This window comes from Mirounga angustirostris, unplaced genomic scaffold, assembly GCF_029215605.1.
Source record: "Mirounga angustirostris isolate CCGP_5_RB_7025 unplaced genomic scaffold, mMirAng1.0.hap1 SCAF_2, whole genome shotgun sequence".
In the NCBI taxonomy this organism is placed as follows: domain Eukaryota; kingdom Metazoa; phylum Chordata; class Mammalia; order Carnivora; family Phocidae; genus Mirounga; species Mirounga angustirostris.
The window spans coordinates 41,539,718-41,560,720 of NW_026991710.1; the positions used below are offsets into that span (position 1 = coordinate 41,539,718).

The following is a 21,003-nucleotide window of genomic DNA, read 5'->3' on the forward strand; positions in this document are numbered from 1 at the left end:
AAGAAAGACACAAGGGCACCTGGCTGGCTCAGTCAGTTAAGCGTCTGCCTTCAGCTCAGGTCATAATCCCGGGGTTCTGGGATGGAGCCCCGCATTGGGCTCCTTGTTCAGCAGGGAGCTTGCTTCTCCCTCTCCCTGCTGCCCCCTCTGCTTGTGCTCTCTCTCTGTCAAATAAATAAAATAGAAAGAAAAGAAAAAAAAGCCTTATCCATAGGAGGAGCCAAGAGGGTGAATATTAAATTTTTGGACACTTGCCTCTCTCCAAGTGGCCTGGAAGCTCCTGGAGGGAAAGAAGCTTGTCTTGTGCATTTGTAAAAGTCTCATCCGGTCTCAGGCCCTGTGCCTGGCACATTCTTTCCTTTCTTTTTTTTCCTCATTGCCAAATAGGTTATTGCAGCTCATTTGATATGCAAATGCTAGTAAACATTTGGCCGTCCTTGGGGAAAATATTTTGCTGGCTATAGAGTTTGCAACCAAAATGGTTTCTGTGGATTATATTTCAATTCTGTAAGGTACTTTATGGCAGCCTTTTTCCTTTTCTTTTTCTTTTTCTTTTTCTTTTTTTAAAGATTTTATTTATTTGACAGAGAGTGAGAACGCGAGCACAAGCAGGGGGAGTTGCAGGCAGGGGGAGAGGGAGAAGCAGGCTCCCTGCTGAGCAGGGAGCCCGATGCGGGACTTGATCCCAGGACCCCGGGATCATGAGGCAGATGAGACAGAGGCAGACGCTTAACCGACTGAGCCACCCAGGTGCCCCATCCTTTTCCCTTTTCATCATGTATCAGACACCTGTTTACTAAAGACATACTTTGTGCCAAAAGCTGTGTGAGCCACTGGTGATCCTAGGATAAAAGATGGCAGTCCCAGTGTTTATACTGCTTGACTTCTAATGCAGTGTTCATTGGCATTGTTTATGGATGTCTTTGCTACTTTTTGCTTGCAGTTAATCTAACATAAGGATAAGCTAACTTTGGAGTGAACATCAAATTAGAGTTCCTACAAGAGGGAAACTACATCGAAGATCATGAGTGTATTTGTGGTGGTAAAGACTCCCTAAGCTTTCAGAACAATTGGCTTAGTTTGGAGTACCAATTGAAATGTCGTGGACCGATTTTTAAGCTAGGTTGGAACATGATCAGATTGTTATTTGCTTATACATTTAGATTAACTGAAAGAAAGCTGGCTACTATCCAGGGAAAGAAGGTTGAAAGAGCACAAGCACTCTTTGTGAGGCCAGTTAGAAATCCGTGGCAAGAGAGTCCCAGAGTTGTCGGTAGCCTGGGTTTACTTAAGGAGCAGCAGTGGGAAAACAGAAGTGGACAGATTGAATGCTTTTTGCAGATTGTCGGCTGAATTTGGTGATTGACAAGGATGAGCCAAAGATGAGTCCCAAGTTTCCAACTGGAATGAAAAAGAATGTCTTTTTTTTTTTTTTTTTTTTTTTAGAGGGGGGCAAGGGGTAGAGGGAGAGGAAGAGAGAGAATCTTAAGCAGGCTCCATGCCTGGTGCAGAGCCCCAGGCAGGGCTCCATCTCACAACCCTGAGATCATGACCTGAGCCAAAATCAAGACTCGGGCGCTTAACGGACTGAGCTACCCAGGCTCCCCAAGAATGTTATGTTTTTTTGGTTTTTTTTTTTACCATAGGGAATGCTGAAGGAGAAAGTTCAGGTGTAGATGGTTGGAAAGAAGTGAGATTGGTTTCACAGGTGTTGAGTTTCAGATAACCATGAAAAACCTGAATAGTTATATCAAGTACAAATCTGGGGCTCAGAAGAAATGTCTGGGGACGCCTGGGTGGCTCAGTCGGTTAAGCATCTGGCTTCAGCTCAGGCCATGATCCCAAGGTCCTGGGATCAAGTCCCGCATCGGGCTCCCTGCTCAGTGAGGACCCCGCTTTCCCTCTGCCTGACACTCCCCCTACTTGTGCTCTCTCTCTGACTAATAAATAAATAAAATCTTTAAAAAAAAAATTTAAAAAAAAAGAAGAAGAAATGTCTGGATTGGAGATACATCTAAAAGTAATTAATATATAAGAGATAATGCAAGACATGCAGTTATGGATGAAATTGCCTAGGGAGAGTGTAGAGTGAGAATAGACGAGGGGAAAGTCATGAAGAGCTCCACCATGGAAGGATCAGGTGGAGGAAGAGGATCCAAAGAAAACTAATAGAAAGCTTCTAAAGTGGTAGAGGAAAAGCAAACAAATGTGCAACATTGCAAAAGCCAAAGAGTATTTCAAGATGCAGGGAGTAGTCAAATGCATCAGATACAGCTAAGAGCTCAAGGAAGATTAATAATAGTAACAATGTTCAGTTCTTGAGCAAGGCTTTAAGATGTATTTAATCCTTCTGACAACCCTTTGAGGAAGGCAATATTATAATCCCCATTTCAGAGAAAACTGAGGTGCAGAGTGTTAAGTAATCTGCCCTGATTCCTGTAAGTATCCTCTCAGCAAAGCCTATTACTCAGGGGTCCTTTGAATTCTCTCCAGGGCAGTTTGCAGGGGCTGGTTAGGATAGAACACCTATCAGAATGGGTTGGAAGGTGAAAGGGAAGGGAGAAGACAGAGTAAAGATGTTTGGCTTTTAAGGGAAAGAGATGGGGTGGTAGAGGCTTGAAGAGCTCAAAAGTACCTTTAATGGGTGGCTCTCTGCCTGGTTTGCAAGAACATGGCTAATCTGGCTCTGCCCCATCTCTTCCAAATTTTAAACCAAACAATTACATCATTCTCATGTCATGCTTCCAGGTCCTCAGGCTCATGACACCCCTCAGCCCACCCTCAGCCAATTCTTCTTCCTTCTATTTCAAGTCCACTCATTCACCAAAATTCAGCTCAAACCTTACTTCCCGAGGAAGTCTTCTCAGTCTCATCTTCCCTTGCTGACTTTTTATCAAAGGTCACTTTTTGTATTTCTCTAAAAAAAAAAAAACCCTCAAATTCCTGGCACAATGCCAAACACACAACAGGAGGCTATTAGCCAGTAATTATTTTACCTGAAACACTTGGCTCACTTGCTCAGAACCATTTTACTCACCATCCTGCTTTCCTGGTGGTTTTCTCTTTTCTCCAAGTTCTGATCTGAATTTTATAGAACTGACAGCCTTCCTGGGTAAGGGGAAAGCGGGGCTTGGAAGGGAAGTGCTCTGTAAGGAAGTTGAAGCAAATGAGTCTCCCTTTGAAATGAGATTTTTCTAGAGAGGGGTGCCTGGGTAGCTCAGTCAGTTAAGCATCTGCCCTCAGCTCAGGTCATGATCTCAGGGTCCTGGGATCGGGCCCCGCGTCGGGCTCCCTGCTCAGGGGTGAGCCTGCTTCTTCCTCTTCCTTCCACTTGTTCTCTCTCTCAAATAAATAAATAAAATCTTTAAAAATTAAAAAAAAAAGAAATGAGATTTTCTAGAGAGAGAGTTGGTGATAAAGAGAGATCTCAGCAGTTTAAGGGAGGCAAGAGATCAGTGGAAAGGTTTGATCATATTATTTGTCCGTTTTATCATGATTATTAGTGTGGGAAGTCCCTGAGTATGTTTGTCATAAAAAAAATGAAGGGCTAGTGAACCTAGCAGTAAGGCTTGATGAAGGTAGTTATTAGCAGGGTAGAGGGACAGATCGGGAGCCCTAGAGCTTTGGAAAGGAAGAAGTCCATCCATTAGGTTGAGGAAATTAACACAAAATAGCTTCCATCTTCTCAGTAAAGGAGGCAGGAGGAAGATAAGCTCCATGGTCACTCCTAAGAGGTTTTGACTGCTCTGTTTACTGTTATATCCCTCAGAACAGGAAGACACATAGTAGGTGCTCAATAAATACTTGTTGAATGGGGATATTATTGAAAGTGTTTGAAAGAAGATTGGAAGACCTCCAAGTATAGACTCTCTAGGTAAGGTGAATAGTTGTTCTGTAGCCTGATCAGCAATAGAACAGGCTTTCCTTGGGGGCATTTACATTCCTTCCATATCCACAAACACTATTTTCAATAAAGGGAACGTAGGTCTTTTTGCCAAATTATACCCTCATACCCTGGCAGCCCGCATGTGATCATTTCCATAGCTTTAATAAACCCCAATCGCCACCTGGTGGGAGGGCAGGGATTCACATGTGGCACCTGGAATGAGTTTTCCTTCAGGGGGCAGTACCTGTAATGAACTTTGGTCCTGAACTTCTAGAAAGTTGGCAACCATTGAGAACAAGATACGATTGTCCTGAACTCTCTTTCTGTTCAGCTTTGTCCCCAGTGGGAGGTTAAGGCTCTACTCTTCCATTTCTTCTTTTTTTTTTTTTTTTAAAGATTTTATTTATTTATTTGAGAGAGAGAGAATGAGAGACAGAGCATGAGAGGGAGGAGGGTCAGAGGGAGAAGCAGACTCCCTGCCGATCAGGGAGCCCGATGCGGGACCCGATCCCGGGACTCCAGGATCATGACCTGAGCCAAAGGCAGTCGCTTAACCAACTGAGCCACCCAGGCGCCCCTTTCCATTTCTTCTTAAAAAACAGTCAGGCCAGATTAAGGGTGACACTGACAAGGCCATGGGAGCAGTATCCTCCTGGTGGTGGCCATGATGCTCTGTACCTTGTAAAGCTCTATACCCATCCTATCCATCACTTGCCATCAGGATGACCCAGAAGAGGTAGACTGTAAGCGACTGACTGGCTGAGAATGTATTCATTGAATAAGCCTTTCAAGATCTTCATGAACTAGGCAAATGGATTCAAAAGTTTCAAGAGTACTACTTAATTCGAATAATTACAAATTATGCTGTATTGCTGGTACTCTGGTTCAACTGGAACCTTTGTAACAATGATACTGTAGATATTTTCATTTTAGGCACGCTACACTCATTGCTGTGTGGACTTTAAAAAAAAAAAAAAAAAGGACAATTCAAGATAGCTTACTTTTTTCCCAAGCCCTAGGGAGAGGGGTTAATTATGAGCCATTTGGTTGAAGTCAGTGTTATAAAATAATGCGTTTCAACAGCACCTGTTACTGAGTCCTATAGATTATTATAACTTTTTAAAGAGCTATTATTATTTTGACTAAGCACAAAGCATCAAATTTTTCTGTTTTAATATTTTTAATTAAAACATACATTCAGAAAGGTGCATGAGTCTTCAGTGAATTGTCACAACACAGACACACCTGTGCAACCACCAGCCAGGTGACTAGAACATTACCAGCATCCTTGAAGGCCTTCCCCGAGCTCCTCCAGATCCCTGACCTCTCTTCACCAGGGGTAGGCCCTATCATGACTTCTAACACCGTAGCTGTTTTGCCTGGGTCTTTTGTGTGCATATGTGTTATGTCACCTTTTTGCCTGGTTTCTTTCGCTCAATATTATGTGTTCAGCCATGTTGCTCAGAGAAGCTGTGGTTCATTAGTTTTTGTTGCTGTGTAGTATTCCATCGTCTGAAGAGCCAACAATCTGTTTACAAATTCAACACTGGTAGAGATTTGGTTTTTTTCCAGCCTGAAGCTATTACCAAAAATGCTCCTATGAGCATTCTTGTCTGCATTCTTTGGTGTACATATACACACCTTTCCACTAAGCATATACTAAGGCATAAGATGCTCAGTCATTGAGCATGCACGTGTTCAACCTGGGCAGATAATGCCAAACACGTTTTCTTTTCTTTTTTTAAGATTTTATTTATTTATTTGTCAGAGAGAGAGAGAGACAGCACAAGCAGGGGGAGCGGCAGAGGGAGAAGCAGGCTCCCTGCTGAGCAAGGAGCCCGATGCGGGGCTCGATCCCAGGACCCTGGGATCATGACCTGAGCCGAAGGCAGATGCTTAACCAACTGAGCCAGCCAGGCGCCCCTCAAACACGTTTTCTAAAATGGTCATACTGATGCTCCCACTACCAGAGCGTTAGGTCTGGTTGCTCCACATCCTCCCCATACCTAGTATTATCTTTTTAACTTTAGCCATTTTGGCAAGTGTGTGTGTAAATATATATATATTTTTTATAGTTGTGTATATATGGTTGTTATGTGTATAGAGCTGTATTTCACTGTGGTATTAGAGTACTGTATTTTAATAAACAATTAATTGTGTTTCCTTTTATAGCAGAACAGGGAGAACCATGTACGATTTCATAAGGGTCATTAAAATGTTTTTGGTAATGAGTGCACATCATCCTGTTTCCTTTTAGGCCCATCTCAATGATCAGTCCACGTCCCAACCAATACAAAAACAATAATACTGACATGTGACACGTCCATCTGACCCATCTAGCAAACAAAAGGATTCATCTAATATGTCCTTGAAACAAAACAAGGTAGAGAAATAGTCAATGACTATAAACAATAACAGAAAAACAACCAAATTTTTAAAAACAAAGTATAAGTGGTAGAATAACTGACTGTTACAGTTAGATTCATCTAATTCAACCAACTCAAAGCCAAGAGAGGTTAAATGATTAAGGCCCAGTTCTGTTGCAGACAGAGCCAGAAGTAGAATTCAAGTCCATATACCCTTAGCCTTTTATAGGATACACAGAATTTTAGTCGATGGACTGACTTTCTGAAATCTGAAATTTCTTTAAATTTAATTTCCCAAAGTTCAGATTAACTTCATCAGTGCACTAAGTTAACCATGAAAAAGACCCCTATGTCCTGTTCGTTTTTTTAAGATTTTATTTATTTATTTGAGAGAGAGAGAGGGTGCACACATGTGGAAGAATACAGGTGGTGAGGGGAAGGGGCGGGGAGAGAGGGAGAAGCAGACTCCCAGTCCCAGGACTCTGCGATCATGACCTGAGCCGAAGGCAGACACCTGACCGACTGAGCCACCCGGGCGCTCCCCACTATGTCTTGTTAAAGAACAAAGTTCAGCTGAGTAAATTGAAAGAGCTAATTGGCTTTATTTAAGACTCAGGAGTCAGCAGCATCCCATCTAACAAATAGGAGGCTGTTCCAAGGAGTTGTATAAAATGGAAGGCTTTGATAGGCAGAATGGGGTGGGACAAGGAAGTTAACTAGCAGAAGAAAAGAAAGGATGGTTTCGGGAAAGGGCAGGGGGTCTTGTGCAGATTACCTCACTGGGGCCGATCTGGAAATTCCAGCATGATGAGTTTAAAACCCAGCGAGGCTGAAACTGCAGTTAGGTTAGACATGAAGTCTTGGTGACTCCATTTGGGGCCTGTTGTTTCTTTTTAACAGTCCCCCCTCTTTTGATCCAACTCTCAGCCTAACTGAGAGATGTGATCGAAATTCAAGGCATTAGCACCACTCTCAGCTACGGCTCTAGTTCTCGAAGCTTTCATTCATCCTGGGTTTTGCTGACTCTCTGTGGCACTCATGAGTCATGACTTCAGGCTCACAGTTTTTTAGTTGGTCATTCTCTTTGCTCCTTTTCTGTCATTCCAGCCTCAGGGAGATCATTGGCTTGGTGGTTGGTGGCGGCAAACATGCATTTAAAGCCCTTAGGAGAATACAGCACACCAGGGAGGTTCCTGTAACTATAAGCAGGATAATTCCCAACATTTGGAGTGCACTTCAGGGCCATGGTCCCCAAGACTGAACCAAAGAATGACCCCATTGAAGAAGTCACCCTTTTAAGCCAAGTGGCGTTCTCGGAACTCTTACATAACTGAGTTGCATCTTCCGCAGAAGTGTTAGTTCAGGTACAGCAGGTTCTGTTGGCCCAGCTCAGACACCTCCTTACTCCGAACGCTTTGGCCAGAGACTCTAAGGATCTTTGCTGGGCAGCTAGTGTCTTAACAACAGACTCTGCAGGGGCTCCGAGAGTTCAGGAGAAGTTTCTAATCATATTCTCATTTGTATTTACTCCTAAACCCGGGGTCAGTCAGGGTTTTAGCATATATAGGAAGGGAATCTCCAAACCTGAAATAAAAAGTCATCTTAAGTGCCTTATAAAGATGGGTGCTGCTGGTGAGCTCTCTCAGCGAGTGGGGACGGATCTGGTCTAGATAATCATGGGAACAGAAGGATCCAAATGCGCTAAGATTCACATAGGTAAATGTGTCTAACTGGGTACATACTTCTAAGTGGGGGATGGGGCAGGGGGAGGGGAGGATTGACATTGAGATTCAAAGAGAAATTGGTCCCGGGTAGGATCTCTTGCATCGTAACAAATCTAGTGATCTGAGAGTTAACCAATCCCCTCTCAAACTTAGCAATGGCCTGAGGGATACAATGAGGGCATTATCTCTCCAGGCCAATGCCAGAGTAAAGAAAAGAAAAAGGAGAAAGGGTTTCATGTTTAGTTTAAGTATGAGGTCTTGATCCAGCATCTTGGGTGAAGGCAGTCTACTTCGATGTCAGCCACTTCTCTTCCTTGTCAATTCAGTTTGTAGGTCTGTATCATCTGCCTAGGGCCTGATATCAGGTGGAGCCTTCTTTATCAGTGAGACATGTACCCAAGGCTCAGTGTGTTCTAGTTTTGCAGTAGATTGTGTTCGGGAGCACTTGGGAAGCTCCCTTCCCATGAGGCACAGTGAGGCTGTCCTCCTCTGATGACACTTCCAGAAGACCCGGTTACCAGGCTCTAGACTGTGACCAACAGGATCCCTTGAAATGGGATTCATCAAAGCTTCTTTAATCTGCTGATGATATGCTTAAACAGAAGACATAAGCATAAGACTTACTGTAGCTGGACATCCTAGCATGAAAGTTGTGTATCTTCAGCAGAAGGTTATATACTGATAGACATTGATCTACCAGCGACTGTCTTGTATAGAGTGACTTTCCCAAAGGAAGTACTATGAACAGTCAGCAAGACCAAAGACAATACTGTGGGCCATGGAAATCCAGTGGTGTCTGCAAGTTTAGACATTTTAAGTTTAAAGGATCTCTCTAGTTCTCTCAACCTTACCTGATGATTAAAGGGTGATAGGGACAGTGGTAATCCCAAGAGGTTTGCAAGGTGTTTGTTAAGGCTTATATGATTTGCCCAGTGAGGTGGGTACCTTGATCACTGGAGATTATAGAAGGTATACCCCAAGTGGGAAACACATTTTCCAACACTTTCTTGGCCACTGTGAGGACATCAGCCTTGCGACAGGGGAGGTCTTCAGCGCACCTGGAAAACACATATGATAACAAGAACATATTGATAACCTGGACCAAGTGGTAGCTGAATGAAGTCCAGCTGCAGGCATTCAGAGGGTCCAGAGGGAGGAGATCTGAGGCTTCTCAGGACAAAAATAGTTTGCCAGGATTGGGGCCGTGGCAGGTCAGACATGGCTGGTAGACTGTTTTTGCAATTTTATAGAAGAGTCCCTACCAATATCTACTTATAATTTAGGTCATCTTAAATGTCCTAAGGTGGGGGAAGGAATACGGAAACCGAAAAGTGGAGTTAGGTTTAGTTCCAGCTGTTTGTTTCATTTATAGCCATTGTTCACCCATCTTAATTTCTCTGATTCAGGAGCAGACCATTGCCGTGTTACCAGGACATCAGAATGGCAAACATTTGGCAATGAAGAGCCATTTTGTGCAGAAGCAGAATGGACTTGGTCCACACGTGCTTCAATCGCGTGCTTCTGCCTGTGCACGAGAGTCAGCCGAGACATCTCCTGGTACTCCGTGCTTTCAGGCTGAGCCTTAATTTTGATGACAGCAATTTCAGAAGTTAAAAGAATAGCAGAATGGCAGTAAGAAGATCATTTACTTTTTGCCCATTTTTGATTGAGGTCTCAGAGGATGCAAGAAAACCTCACTGGTCTCCATAACATTCTAAAATCACAGATGACTCCAGGGGCGCCTGGGTGGCTCAGTTGGATAAGTGTCTGCCCTCAGCTCAGGTCACAATCCCAGGGTACTGGGATCGAGCTCCACGTCGGGCTCCGTTGTCAGTGGGGAGTCTGCTTCTCGCTCTTCCTCTCCTTCTGCCCCTCTTCCCCTGCTCATGTTCTCTCTCTGTCTCAAATAAAATCTTTAAAAAAAAAATTCAACTTAAAAAAATAAAATAATAAAATAAAATCAAAGATGACTCCAAAGGCATCCCAGCTATTCATATCGATATTAACAGTATGTGTTTCTGATAATTGGCACGCTCAGGTAAAGCATGGAGCTCTGCTGGTTGGGTGGATTTAGCTTGTGAGAGGTTTCCCTTTCCCAGCAGGTCATACTGAGTAATAACAGCAACAACCAGCCTGAAAATTTCCTTTTTCACCTCTACGGTATGACCTGTCAACAAACCAGAGTAGATAATGATTCGTTAAAGGGATATCTCCTAAGTCAGGATGAGTTGTCACGAAATGGAACTCCCTACCTCAGCTAGGAGGCTCACCTTCATCAGGTAGAGGTAGTAAGAGAGCCAAATCAAGGGTGTTGCAACATTGAAGATGTAGATTAGATGGTGAAAGCAGGATCTCAGGAAGTTAGTCTATTTGCAGAGAAATGTGGAGTCAGTTCGGAGTGAAGATGACTTGGGACAAAGTGTGAAGTTTCCAAATAAACGCCGTTTCCTAGGGTCAGATCTGCAGATGCTTGGGCTCACTCCACAGCTGCGGCTCTCGCATGAAGACAGCTGGGCTAGGCACGAGCCACTGAATCACACTGCATGCTCTCATTGGCGCGTCTAGTACCATGTTCGTGCATGAGCATTCCCAGGGCTTGATTATCCCCGCCCTGCACAAATAAGGTGAAGGGTTTTAAATAGATGGCCCTGAGGCAGGTGGTTCTTCCAGCGCCTGTTTTCGTCTTATAAAAATCTGCTCATGTTTGTCTTTCCAAGCAAAGGTTTCGGGCACTGAGATTTTAGTTAAGTTTACAGAGTGGAGAAGTTAACAGAGAAAAATTAGGATCCCGTAGTCTGCAATAAATCCACAAAGCCGTCCCTCACTTGTAGGTCTCAGAAATTCCTGAATTAGCTTAATTCTTTTTGGAGACGGCTGAACTGCTTCCGAGCTTCGCTCATGACTTAGGTACTGAACAATGTCTAGAGATATTGTAGTTTTGCCTTAGAGACTTGGTGTCCCTTTTCAGCTAATTGTTACAGCAAATAGAGGACTCCTCTTTTGTGACTAAGCACAGCAAAAGGTCATCTACATATTACAAAAGTTTCGGTTTCCCAGGGACCTGGAGGGTACTTAAACCCCAGTGATGTTACTTGAGAGAAATAAGAGGGGGCCTTGGTGACCCGAGGCATAATTATCTAGGGACAGTGTCAATCGCTTCGGGTAAAGGCAAATAGATATTGGCTGATGATGTCTCCGCCAAACAGAGGTGCATAGCAGTGCCCTGGGCTTCAGGTGGAACTTGTGACATAAGGGTGTTTGGGTTTGGAATGACTGGGAAACCGGAATAACCATCTTATTCATAGCTCTCAAATCTGGAACAAATTGCCCTCCCTGCCCATCAGGTTTCAGGATTGACAAAATCGATAGGAACTAGTGCTGGGAATGATTAGCCCCCTGGGCGGTAAGGTCTTCTACTATGTACGGGTATGAGGCCTTGTATGGCCTCAGGCTTGAAGGGACATTGAGGTAATGTAGGGAGAGGGTTACTTTTATCTGTCTGAATCTTTATGGGTTCTGTACTTCTTATTTGTCCAATGTAAATATTAGAAGCCCATGGATTTTTGTGCTCCTCCATTAAATTTGGGGACTTTTGTTGGAATTCTTCCTCTTCTGTGTCAAGGACAGACTCTAAGGAACATAAAAGATCAGGTTCAGGTTGGTCAGGAAATTCTCAGGTGAAGTCTCCATTGGAGGCAAAATGAATTAGCCCTTTTAATTCAGAAAGGAGATCCCTACCTAATTGTCTGGAACTGACTGACACAACAAAAAGGAGTGTTTTTCAGTAAAAGGCCTGAGTCATTTGTACTGGTAGAGATAAAAATTCTCTCTGAACTTTATCAGACACCCTCTACCCCCAACGATGGAAACCTCCTTTTTACTTTGAGGGATTTGTCATCTTGAGGGTGGGGTTTAAGGTAGAAAGTGTAACTCCGGTATCTATTAAAATGTGCCAAGGTTGCCCATTAATTTTAACTTTAGTTTTTCCCTTGGCTATTTAAGGGAGTTTCTGGTAATAGTCTAGCAGAGAAGCCCTCAGAGTCCCTTCAGCTGTGTGAGGGGCTCTCCTTTGCAGGCAAGTTATGAGGGCATTTAAGAAGAATTTGCCTGGGGACCGCCCGGGTGGCTCAGTCGTTAAGCCTCTGCCTTCGGCTCAGGTCATGATCCCAGGGTCCTGGGTTCGAGCCCCGCATCGAGCTCCCGGCTTGGCGGGAAGCCTGCTTCTCCCTCTCCCACTCCCACTGCTTATGTTCCCTCTCTCGCTGTGTCTCTCTCTGTCAGATAAATAAAATCTTTAAAAAAAAAAAGAAAAAGAATTTGCCTGGGCGCTTCGGTGGCTTAGTCGATTGAGCATCTATCTGCCTTTGGCTCAGGTCATGGTCTCGGGGTCCTGGGATGGAGTCCCGAGTCAGGCTCTCTGCTCAGCAGGGAGTCTGCTTCTCCCTCTCACTCTCCCTCTCTGCTTGCCCTCTCTCTCTTTCAAATAAATGAATAAAATCTTTAAAATAAAATTTAAAAAAAAGAAGAATTTGCCCAGGACAATCTCTTTTCCAGTGCCCCAGTTGATGAGAGCTACGACCTTGATCTTTGGACCAGCGTTTTGCTAATGGACCCCTAGGAGGGTGCAGGGCTGGAGGCCCAGGTGTTGCTTTGGGTCTCTGCCCTTGGAGCTGTAAAGCTAATAGCTTGGCAGATTTTTGTTTGCAATCTTGCTCCAGGGTCCTTTCAAAATGCTCAGCTATAGTCACGAGTTCAGTCAGACTAGTGGCCTCCCATCCTATTTTCTGCCTTTTTATTGATCCACTAATCTCGGGAGATAATCCATGTACAAAGAGGGCAGCCAGAGCAGGCTGGATGACCTTATTTATTGCGTGGAACCCCAAATGCCATAGAGAAAGGACTACACACAGGCTTTAAAGTCTGCTAGAGAGTCATCTTTTTTTTGTTTGCGAGTTTGTATAATAGAGCAATAAGGACAGGCCGGGAAGACTCTAGGAGTGGCTTATATGAAAGTTTGGCTGCTATTTTGTGAGCTTTTGCTGGTTCCTGAGATGTTGAAGGCCAAGGATCTCGAATATCACCTTTGGGGGTTTGCCATCTTGCTTCCTGCATCCAGTTTTGGGCTTCACCAGGTCATACCAACATCTCTACAAGCTGATAGAGAACAGGTAGCCTAGGGTCACAGACCCTGATAATGACTCTAAGTTCTTCAAAAAATGTTTGGGTTCCTCCCTAGTTGTAGGGCATTCTTTAACTGTGGCCCTTAGTTCTGTCTTTGGCCAAGGTGTAAAGGGTACCTGAGGAGGTTCACCTGCAACCTCAAAGTTTTATTTTAAAAGGAAACTGTCTCATGGTCTCTTCAGAATGGAAGGGCAGTTCAGACAGACCATTAGTGAAATGTGGGTACTCAAGTAAAAAAAGACAAAGGACGGGGGTAGGGGGGAGCGGTAGGGGTCACATCCGTCTTACTATTTTTTTGTTTAAGGTACTTCTTATGTCTTTAATTTTTTAGTAGCCTTTGTAACAAGTCTTTTAATGAAGCTATATTGGAATCTTAAAGGCTTTTGAAAGTTTCTGCCCACCAATAAAAGTAGGCATCCCATTCTGTGTGTTCAACTTTGGATCCATTGCTCTCAAGAATAATCTTGCCTAATCGGAATATTCCCCATAATGACCATTGTAATTCTAGGTTATTTTCAGTAAATATTTGCCATTTTGCTAGATATGTGAAGCTTCCTGAACTATAGTTCTTTTTTATTTTTTAAGATTTTATTTATTTATTTGAGAGAGTGCGAACATGAGAAGGGGGAGGGGCAGAGGGAGAGGGAGAGGCAGACTCCCCGCTGAGCAGGGCCCGGATGCGGGACCCAATCCCAGGAGTCTGGGATCATGACCCCAGCGGAAGGCAGACACTTAACCAACTGAGCCATCCGGGCACCCCGGACTATAGTTCTTAAACATAAAATTAGCAGGAGTGCCGGGAGGTGGTGTGCTCAACTCTTTGGATATAAAGGATCCCATTTCTTAATTTAGCTAGGTCTTTGGACTTCCTGGAGCCAAACCAATACCGAAGAGGGCCTATCATGGGAGTCTTCTTGAGGTGGTGCATGCTCTAACACCCTTTAAGCACTCCATTTGTGCCCACCAACTTTTTTGACTTCTGAGATTCCCATTAGCAACTCGCCCTTCTGTAATATTCACCTGTAATATTCCAATTCCACTGGACCCCGTCTAGCCCAAACTGGACCCAGTCTGACCCTGGACCCAGTCCAACTTTGGTCAGTAACCACCAACACTGTATGGAATCTGGGGACTGGGGAAAGATTTGAACCAGCAGACCCCAAAGAACTGCAGACTTATTCCAGACAGCTGCCACCAGCAGTTCTCAGTGTGGGATCTGGGGATGGAACCAAGGGCTGGGGTTTCCAATCAAACAGGGAAGTGTGGAATGTCAGATCAGGAGCTCAAAGCAAAGAGAAAGGAGCTCAGAACTGAGAACTTACCAAGAGCCCTTGGGAACAGGATGAGAACGCGAAGGGTTCATGTGTGCCACGCCTCATGTGTTCCTCGTTCCCAAAGCTGCCAGAAGTTCTCTTCAATTCACCACTGCCACCAAATCTGTTAAAGAACAAAAATTCAACTGAGTAAATTAAATCATCCCACTGGATTTATTCAATGTTTCACAAACCGGGGCAGCATCCCATAGAAGGATGTTCCAAGGGACTATAGAAAATGGAGCACTTGGATATGCACAACTAGGGCAGGACAAGAGAGTTATTTGAAAAAGAAACAAAAAAATAAAGGATTGTTTCAGGCAAGGTGACCTTCCCTCAGGGGGAAGAGCAGGGGGTTCCTAAGCAGATTACCTCACTAGTGCTGATCAGGAAATTCCAGACTGAGGAGTTTAAAATTCCACTCATTGGAGAGGCCAAAACTGCAGTAAGTATTAAGGTATTAAGTCCTTTGGGCTTAACATAAGTGACTCCATTTTGAACCTATTGTTTCTTTTGAACAGTCCATATTCTGTAATTATATAGCCATGCTCTCTCTCTCTGATTAATTAGAAGACAACTTGACACTGAAATCTAATCCCAGCAGAATGTGTTATCTGGCTATCACTCTTCAGAAAGACAAAAGCAGTCTGTGTAAATTCCCACTACCTTCTTTTCCTGAATGTCAAGCGTTCGAGTTTTCATAAAGCAATCCACATAAGTACTCAGCTCTGTTTTCCTCTGAGGATTCAAGAAGGGGGGCTGGCTCCATAATGTGATAGCTTTTTTGTAGGAAGATGTCACCATTGACCCATAATCAATAGAGCGTAAACTTTGAGTTCTGACTCTGCACTGATCCATATGCATCCATCCAGAGCTTCTGGACAAATGGAACCCAACTGCAAACTTCTAGCCCCTGGCTAGGGGCCAGAATATAGCTAACTTATCCCTGTAAGGTTTATGGCTTGAGTCTCTGCTAATGGCATCAGCAAACTGGCTTTAGACTCTAAGTTTTACTCATCTTGATCTGGGAAATAAAAGTTCTTTCTGTTTCATTATGGCATAGTTTACAGTGCACTATTCCCTAAATCAAAAGCCCCAAAATGGTGGCCCACGGACATGTTTAGTTTAATTATCCACTATGTTTAAAATCCATTCGAATTAATGCCAACATTTGAAACCTAGTGAGTTCACATCCAAATTCAGGTTGTTGGCTTCTCTTGAAATTCAAAAGCTCTCGCCATTCAGGGTCCACATTCCTGGCCCCAGCCAGAAGAGACTGAACTGAGTAACCTGCTTCAGTGGAGACCTGTCTCCCTCACTCACCAGTCTCCTATCCTGGCCTCTTCACTCCTTTATGCTACCTTCCTGGCCCCCACAGGCATTGGAGTTTATGACCCCTGCCCTAATCAAATGGCCTCAAGCCCAGGTTTCTGCCTGGAGGCAGCAATTCCAGACACGGCAACAACTGGAAGAATCTCCACATCTGGTTCCCTGCCCGATTGCTCAACTGTGGCCCCCACCACACCCTTTCCGTTGGCCGGATACTGGAACAATACAGAGCTTCGCTGGCATATACTGGGGATTTCCTTCATTCAGAGAGATCTGGGATTTGTGTTGTGCTCTAGGACCCTGATTCCCATTCTCTATTCCCAAGTTCATGGGCAGAAAAATGCTGAGTGATGGGCTCTGACTTTCTCTCATCTGCAAAAAAGATTCAATCGACAGATAGGCAAGTTTGTTTCTTCTTTCAAACATCTGTATTTTTTCCTCCTGTATGTCAGTGCATTCGACAGTGCTATTTAAAACTCCATAAATAAAGGCAAACGAAATTACAAAAATGGATCATCGTTTTTATGGAAAACCAACTAAATAAATGTTTGGCTTAAAATGTCAGGCATTAGAGGACTTTAATAAAATACTGAAAGTGAGTTCCCTAGAGGAGATGAGCAATTCACAAATAGAACGTATGAGAACAGTGCTAATTGAGACTTAAAATACAAATGGCACTCCATGTCCTAATGGAATGGGAACCATATTACCTGATCAGATGACACAAATCATGCAGTGGGAGTCTCTGGGGCCCAGTGAACCGCAGCTGTGTGGGATCTGAGGCTGTGGATGTGAACAGCAGTGGTTCGTGGGAATCCACAGGAGAAATTAGTTCAATGCCATGTTGAACCACACGGTACAGGATTTAGGGTTGTAAAAGTTTCCCAGGATTCTAATAACAAGGAGTTGTCAGAACCTCGGTCGTCTCAACCACGGTATAGCACTGCAGGGAGGCTCTCAGTGTATATAGTGTTACTCTCGTCTGCTGGGCTCCTCTTGAAGGACCTAGGTGTTTGTTTGTTTGTTTTTTAAAGATGTTATTATTTATTTGACAGAGAGAGAGAGAGCAGGGGGAGCGGCAGGCAGAGGGAGAGGGACAAGCAGACTCCCCGCTGAGCAGGGAGCCCCACGTGGGGCTCAATCCCAGGACCCTGAGATCATGACCTGAGCCCAAAGTGGACGCCTAACCAACTGAGCCACCCAGGTGCCCCTTGAAGGACCTAGTTTACCCACCCGCCCTTCTCTTGAATTGTCATTGGTTAATCTCATGCTCTTATTTTGGAGTAACTGCTTAGATATGTAACCCACCTGATGCTTTGTCCCTGAGCTCTGATGAGGTGGTCCCAAAAGGCTATCAATTCCATAGCTGCTTGAGAAACCTCTGGAGGGAGTTTCTGAGGCATGCAGATTCCAGGGCTTATTCCCAAAGACTTGACCCCATAGGTCTTGGTAGGAATCCAGGAATTTATGTATTAACCAATGTTCCAGGGGATTCTGATGAATGTATGGCCCATGGCTATACCTTAGGAAATTTGCTATCTCAGAAGGCTGATGCCAACATTTCACAATTCCATCTCCAGCAACAACTTAAAAACTTACATTTGATGAAATGTAAAACATATAAACGTCCTGGATTCATAATGATATGAGACCTCCCTGTCATTGTTAGAGGTTGTATTACTCTGCAATTTGAAAAATAAAGGAAAAGAAAAAGAATTTATCCTGCCTTTCCTGTATGAACTGTTTTGGGGATAACCAAATCGTGTTTGAGGGGAAGTTGTTCTTTTTTTTTTTTTTTTAAGATTTTATTAATTTATTTGAAAGAGAGAGAGAGCGTACAGGCAAGGGGAGAAGGAGAGGGTGAAGCAGACTCCCCTCTGAGCAGAGAGCCTGACATGGGGCTTGATCCCAGGACCCTGGGATCATGACCTGAGCCACAGGCAGATGCTTAACTGACTGAGCCACCCAGGCGCCCCCAGGGAAAGTTGTTCTTTATAGAAGTCCAGCTAATAAATGCAAAAGAAATGATTTTTAAAGAATTTCTAATTACTATTTTTAGCTATTAATGGTATAAAGAATATAAGGAATGAACATAAGTGGAAGCTGAAGACATTTAGTAAAGGATGATGGCTAACTTTGTAATGGCAGGCTCACATGGACACCACCTGGACCCACTAAGGAAGCCTAGAAAAATGGCACAGTCGTGCCATTATGTGCCTCATGATGTGATGCACTAGGAAGTATGAAGTTTTCTCGTTCATTCAATTCAAATCTCATCAAGCCCATTTATAGAAAATAAAGAACCAAGTTAAATGACACCAAAGGGAAGCAAGAAGACAAATCCAGAATGTAGGTCATTTACCAGGACAAATGACCCAATTTCTATAACAAATCAGTGGTCAGGTGAGTAAGAGGATTGTTCTAGAATAAAGAGACTTAAAGACATAACCATCACGTTTGGATTCTGAATAGAAGGAGCTAACCGTAGGGCTCCTGGGTGACTCAGTTAGTTAAGCGACCAACTCTTGATTTTGGCTTAGGTCATGATCTCAGGGTCATGAGATCGAGCCCCCTTGGAGTCAAGCTCCGTGCTGGGTGTGAACAGCTTAAGATTCTCTCTCTCCCTCTCCCTCTGCTCCTCCTACCACACCCCTCTCTCCCTCTCTTAAAAAGAAAAAAAAAGCTAACCATAAAAAGACTGCTCTGAGACAATCAGGGAAATCTGAGTATGGACCTGGTATTAGATGAGAAAGAAGAATATTGCTAGGTGTGGTACTGGCATAGTTATGTTAAAAAATGTTTTTATTGATTAGAAATGCATACTGAAATTTTTACAAGTGAAATGACACAATGTCTGGAATTTCCCTGAAAATGCTTGAGCAAAACTAAATCCACTTAGGTGGATGAAAGGAGATTGGCAAAAAATGGCTAATTGCTGAAGCTTGATGTTGGGTATGTGGAGCTTTACAATATTCTTCTCCCTATTTGGGGGCATGCTTGAAATTTTCCACAATAAGAGTTTTAAAAAAAATACCTTTTGCTGTAGGCACTCACTCCTTAGGCTAAGAAGTCAAGAAGCTGAGGTTATTATTACTTGGCAATTAACATTCCTTTTGAACGATAACTCCCTTAGAAACAGCCCTGGAAGGGCATTTGAAAGTCCAAACTCAGTTTTCATCTCCAGAAATCCATTTTTTTCTGCTCATGCCCCAAAAAAGCAGCGGTGGTTTTTCCTCAGCCACATTACCCTCTTCTATAATAGCTTAATGAGACACACAGGGTAAATGGAACTCCATTTGCTGCTTTGGCTGCTTGAGAACCATTAAAAGACCCTTAAAAGCATCACTCATGTATTAAGTGAAAGAAAACTCATCATTAAATTAAGGGAAAACAACTCTTCCCACTCAGGAGTTTTGGGTGTTGTATTTTACAACTAGATAATGAAAAGTGTTGAAGCAAAATGGTTGTGCTTTGTGGTAGCAGAGGGGATACAATGTACCCTCCTCTTCATCACCGAAAAAAAAATGGCTTCAGATTAAGAATTAAAATTTCCTGAATCAAAAAGTATTCTAATTAATGATCTGGGCACACTTGTAAATTTGAGCTCAATACTGTAAAGATCCGTGCAGTCCTTTAATTTTGCTCTCCCTGCCTTTAAAGCTAAATCTGGCAGCTTCCCTCACTCCAGGGTAGCTAATTAACACCCACAACACAATTCTCTTGGCCAGGATTCCTTCAAATGCCTATCTCCAACCTACCAGACATCGGCTAGGATATTAACCTAGGCTGTTCTGAGTAATTCTATAGTATTTCCAACTTTATTTTTAAAACGTCTCAGCCAATGACCGACCGTTGCTTTTACGGCTTTCCTGTGAAATTTCAGGTGCCACTGAGGTCATGTTCGAAGGACACCCAGCAGAGTTTCTTAGAATGGGTTCTGGTAATACCCTCAGCCGGATCACCTGGTGTGTTAAAAATACAGATTCCTGGGCCCCCTGTCAACTCCACTAAGTCAGACTCTCTGCTGATAGGGCCTAGATTTCTGCCCCTGAGGCGAGAGTGCCAGGTGGTTCTTCCACACACAATTTGACAGTCAAGTTTTCAAGAATGGGCGTTTCTCTCAAGTCTATGAGAAAAACAGAATAGAACAACAAGTGAACCAGCATCAGGAGGAAGCACTCAGCCAGCATGTGGAACACTCTGCAAGATAGCTGGGCCTGGTTTCTTCAAAAAGTCAATGGCATATCCATCAGCTGATAAATTAAAAAATGTGTTATAGCCAATCAATGCCATATTATTCAGCCATCAAAAGGAATGAAGGAGTCCAGCACTGCATAGCACTACTCTTCTCCGTCGGGCCTTGAAAACATTATGCTAAGTAAAAAAAAGCCAGACACCAAAGACCACATGTTGTGTTATTCCATTAACGTGAATGTCCTAAAAAGGCAAATCCATAGGGACAGGAAGTAGATTAGTGACTGCCAGAAGACATGGGGAGGCAGGTGGGGGAGTGACTGCTAATAGATCAATTTCATCTTGGAGTGATGAAAATGCTCTTGAATTAGATAACGATGATGATTGCCCAAGTCTATGAATATACTAAAACCGACTGAATTGTGTGCCTTAAAAGAGTGAATGTTATGGTATCTGAATTGTATCTCAAACACTGTTAATAGAAAAGTTGAAGTTGATAAAGTTAATTCCCATATCAGGACTCACAGAATGGAGGCCACCCCAGTGGCCTGGCTCTCGTCACGAATCGAAACCTAGGTCAACCTGTACATGCAGGAGGCACCTGTTAAAGCAAGCTTACCCCAACATACACCCAACATACACCCACTGCTTGAGTGGCATTGTACTCCCCCAATCCGTGGGCTGTCTTCCCTTGAAGAGAGGACATTAAACTTGTTCCTCAATTGTTTGGGTTTAGTCATTTGACAAAAGTGTTGGAAAAAGGGGGGGGGGGCATTTTTTTCTTGACTAAAAGAGGCTTAAAAGAAATGGGAAATATAACCAAATACAGTGAGTAGACCTTGTTTGGATCTTGATCCAAACAAACTGTAAAATACACAATTTTAGGCAATGGGAGAAGTTGAATATGGATTGGAATTATTGTGTCTTTTCTTAGCAATCATACTGGCATTGTTAGGTATGATTATATCTTTTCTTTTGAGATGAATACTGAAATATTTAGGGGTGAAATA

At 43.4% G+C, this 21,003-nt stretch overlaps 1 long non-coding RNA gene across 4 annotated transcripts in view; it reads right to left on the reverse strand.

Annotated features, from left to right (window-relative positions):
- Positions 1–5,987: 5,987 nt before the first annotated feature.
- LOC135363590 (uncharacterized) overlaps positions 5,988–21,003 on the reverse strand; it is a 34,303-nt gene continuing 19,287 nt past the window's right edge. For 2 of the 4 annotated variants that reach the window (XR_010409401.1, XR_010409398.1), the window contains 3 exons: positions 14,480–14,594; positions 10,247–10,587; positions 5,988–9,034 (listed from right to left, as the gene is read on the reverse strand). This is a non-coding gene — a long non-coding RNA (uncharacterized LOC135363590). The remainder of the gene's footprint in view (positions 9,035–10,246; positions 10,588–14,479; positions 14,595–21,003) is intronic. The other 2 variants (XR_010409399.1, XR_010409400.1) reach the window with 2 other exon arrangements.